General features: G+C 43.4%; 1 pseudogene; it reads right to left on the reverse strand.

Annotated features, from left to right (window-relative positions):
• Window positions 1-1,927: 1,927 nt before the first annotated feature.
• On the reverse strand, window positions 1,928-3,048 carry LOC146783130 (protection of telomeres protein 1 pseudogene; annotated as a pseudogene).
• Window positions 3,049-4,634: the final 1,586 nt, after the last annotated feature.

Consider the following 4,634-nt stretch of genomic DNA (forward strand, 5'->3'; position numbering starts at 1 on the left):
ACTACTATAGGCTCACTACTGGGTAACTCCAGCATAACACATACGTTCATATGAGCCACAGACTTTTGGACGGTATTGGCTACGGCGGAAGAGAACTCTTCATTTACCAGCCTCAAGGGGTCTCCGTCTTGTTTGAGTAGATCAGTATCCCAGGTTCTCAGGTGCGTAGTCCACCACCAGTAAGCTGCGGTCTCCTTGGCTAGTCTTGTTTCCGAGCTTAGTTCTGGCCTTGAAGTCTTTGATGTAGTGTCTGGGTTTCCCACAATACATACATAATCTCTGTCTTCGTCTTTTTTCTCTTTTGCCTTGACTTATGGGCCCTCTGATTCCATTGATTTGCATGGGTTCTGTTCCATCCGTGGCATGCAAGTGTTCTTCAAATGTCGGCTTAGGGCGATGCATGTAATACTTCACTTCAGCAGGGGACTTGTCTCCTTTCTGTTCCTGAAGCAGATGATCCAACTGGATGGTGAGATCGATTAGTTCATCGCAATTTGTGGGCAAATGCACCACTTGTGCCAATACATCTTTCAATTCCCCTCTCAGACCGTAATAGTCGATTGAAGGTGGTGATGTATGTACGCAGGTCTTGTGTGCCCTGTTTGAGAGAAATTAGTTATGTATCCAGTGATAACTGATGTGCTTCTCTGTCAAACAACCTACGCATTTCGATGCAGAAATCTGAAAAATTGTACAGAACTGGATCGTCTCTCTCTCTATGACGGAGAAGGACCAGTTAGCAGTATTACCACTCAAATAGGACATAACAAAAGCAGTTTTTGCTTGGTCATTAGGAAACACAACAGGTTTGCACATGAAATGTAGTCTACACTGACCTAGAAATATACCAAACTTCTTAGGGTCCCCAAAATATCGTTCAGCAGGGGCCAAGGGCACCTGCATAGGCTGAATTACCTGTATAGAAGAAGGACCTGACTGGGAAGTGTTAGCAAAAAAGGTAGAAAAGGGCCCAGAACCAGGAGTTCCCCCTACCTGGTCTAAATGCCTAGAGTCAGGATTGTGTGATTGTAGAGGGGGCAGTAATGTGCAGTCCTTAATATATGAGCCACCTCTAGTACCAGTAGGGCTCTTACGAGACAGTCCCGCTACTTCGCGTCTCATAGAGCCCATCTCATTTCGTATCTCTAGGCTTTCACCTCGGAAAGCATCTACGTCCATCCATAAGGCAGTCAAGGTCTCCAATACTGAGGTGAGTACAGTACTAGTATCCATCGCTCAGGCCGTGAATACACATGGGCTTGTCAATCTGTCAGATCACAGACTGGAAAACCACTAACCTTCGCAGCCAGAATCAGCGGGAGCGATGCACAAAGCTATTTAACCCTATCCCCTGTCATGGAGCGTCCGGAGAGCACATATACGCTCACACAGGAAACACCATTTGGGGGGAAAGGAAAAAAAAGAGACAAAAGAAACTATAAAGATGCGGCAATGGAAACATATGAAGAGGAAACTGCTGTAGGTTTCAGTCCTATCCTTTCTACTCCAGCTGTCTAGCCCCGTGTTCGCTGCAGCAAAAGCCAAGAACAAGACATTTGTAACATTCGCAGTAATTATTAGGTCGAAACTGAATTAAATGTATGTGTAAGCACTTATGTCAGTATTGTCACGTTCAGCTTCATATAAAAACATAAAAATAAACCAAGGAAAATAAAGAAGCGTACATTCACTTGATAATACAGCACTAGCACCTTTAGTCTTTAAAAGTATTTCTCCCACAGAAATGGAAACTAATTATACTTAGCTGTTTTGCTGTGTTTACTGTGCCAAAGGAAGGGGGTAGCGCTCCTGGAAGGGGGTAACGCTCCTGCGCACCCCTCAATAAGGAAACAAGCATTTACAATGCAACGGTCTCGGCATTGTTAAAGTTAGAGCTATTGGCATTGCTCATGACAATGCCGTTTCTTTAAATGTTTTAAAAACAAAAACATAAACTAAAATAATGGCATGAGCAATGCCAATAGCTCTAACTTTACCAATGCCGAGACCATTGCATTGTAAATGCTTGTTTTAAAAAGTGGACAGCTATTTTTTCTTCTTCTTGGTTTTCTCTGGTCCAAAGGAAGGAATCGTACAATGCATTTGGCAAACTTTGATGCTGAGCCATTGCTGCACAGTCTTTCAAAATGAAGTTTAAATCTTCCTCATCCGGAACTTCTTGCAAGCAATTGCATTTGGGACAATAAAGCTTAACAGACTGACTGAGCACCTCCATCTCGAAATGACTTAGTTTGGCACGAATACGATATTTTTGTGGAGCTGTACTCTTCTTGATGATATGCAATGGAGTTGTCTTCATGTGCTGGTGAGCAGTAAGCACTGTTGCTGATGACTGTTGGCATCGCTCTATAGACCTTGCAGGAACAAAGTCTTGATTTGCACTTGTGGCTGCAGCTTCTCGGCAAGAAAACTCATTTAAAGTGTCATTGAATTCAAATGAAGAGATTCCTTCCAAATCCTGGTAGTCTTGAGGATCCACTGCACCAAGTCTCCTTTGTACTTCTTGAACATAATAACTATTTTCTGGAATAACTTCTATTCCTCGAGAAAAGCCCGTACCACCATGCAGCAGGAATTCTAGGCACGGTATTTTTGCTTCTTCATCGCATGGTGTATGACATTTTGCATGAAGATTGTAAATAGTTAGATAGCTTCCAACTTTCAGTGATTTCGCTTCTTGTGCATGGTTATCGAAAACCAAAATATCTATCGTCAGATTTCTAAGCTGGTGAATGATTTCAGGATCCCCTTCCACGCCACCATTTCCAACACACACCTTATGTGGATACTGTCATTTTGTGCCATCCCACACCTTGAGAAGAAATGAACAACTATCCACCTCTGCTTTACCCACAAGCTGGCACATGAGGTCGAAATATGTTGAAGGTTGAACGGCAGAAAGCATCACGGATGACCTGGACGAGGAAACCGGACTACATGGCCAGGTTCGTAATACTTCCACTGTGTTGTGGTCCTCTTCAGAAAAGCAAAACGTTTTACTGGAGGTTCGAGGAATTACGGGGGCTCCTGGAGTGCCATCAAACACGACTGTTCAAAAAAAAATATGTTTTTTTCTGCAACTCCGATGACGTTAATAACTCCCCCCTCTGCCCCGCCCCTCTGGAAATTGATGCCCTTGCCCACGACCAAAATGGCAGGTCCCGGTGCAATTCTGTATAAAGTATAGCTGGTTTTGCCCACACTTAACATGGCGACTAGCAGCTCCTCCCTCTTATAGTACATATTTTACAAGCACCAAACAAGGATTCCGCCCGAGCAGGAACCCTTAGACTTGTTGCCTCGTGCTTTAAGGGGCGTATGCTTTTTTCGAAGCAGTCATTCTAGTGGATCTGCAACGGATAAGAACGGATAAGAATTCAACAGTTAAAACAAAATTCCTATATAGATGTTCTAGAATGAGAGCAGTGCTTTGAAAAGGAGCCTACGTTGCGGTGATCTAAAATAGTCTCTAAATATTTGCCTTGTCTAGCAAATGTTTTATTAAATGATGTATGACTTTAGTAAATGCAAAGTTTACTCTTTAATTTCCCTAATTAAAATACGTAAAGGGCGTTTCAGTCATTATGACGTATGGATGGAAGGTAAGGTACCGTGTGCTTCAAATTACAATGCTAGATTCTGTTAATGCAGCAACACTAGGGGAAGAGCAGAGCTACCAACGAAAAGGCCGGCCAAAGGGGTGAGGACACTAGCTGGTCTGTACGTCAATAGCACCGTTTACTGCCTGATTTGGTAACAGCCAATAGGAAGGAGAGTGTGCTGTAGGGCGGTGCAAGTCGTACTTGCGACCAGGCGAACTCTAGTTGGAATGAAGCTGTAATAGCCAATAGGAAGGAGGGGCGAGCCAATGTATTGGAAATTCTTGATGCGTTAGCTCTACATTTGATGTTACTTGATACCCTTTAGAAGACCAATCAGGGTGGCGTAGTTTACAGCTATGGCCCACTGATGGTAGCACCCATTCATAAGGGCCAGGTATTCAATACTTTATTTGCCTTGGACAATAGTGCATGGATCTCCAGGAAGTCAAAGCTACTTTGAACCTTAAAATGTAATCAGCCACTTGTTCACCCTGCCTTTGTATCGTGGCTGTACCCTGAGAGAAATCAGCATGTTTCATAGCTTACCCATTAATTGGGACCTTATTGGAAACTGACCAAGCCTTCATTCTAGTCTCTGTTGTGTTCATATTGTTAGATCTTACTGTCCCTTTCTGGTAGAATATGGAAAACGTTCTTTACCAATGGCCATCTACTCCCATACCCTATTATTAGCAACAATTGTACATTCCCAGGAAGGGGAGTGTAGTTTATGTAGATTTTCTTGAGCCACTTGTAATATTCAACATAGCTGTAAAGGGGTAAGAGGCATCTTTAGCCATCAGTGCTGCCTCTATTTGCGTCCACGGTTCCAGCACTGCGTCCCTCCTGCAATTACTTTTGGAGTAGCTACAAATGCGCCCTCCCCCAACTCTCTCCTTTCCTGTAATCGTGGGACCATGTGTTGTTCGCTGGTCACTATCTGATCCTTATTAGTAATAACATAATGTTGTAAGACCACTGCCTCCCTCTTCATCTGTTGTTGTAAGATCG

This window comes from Triturus cristatus, chromosome 12, assembly GCF_964204655.1.
Source record: "Triturus cristatus chromosome 12, aTriCri1.1, whole genome shotgun sequence".
Lineage (NCBI taxonomy): Eukaryota > Metazoa > Chordata > Amphibia > Caudata > Salamandridae > Triturus > Triturus cristatus.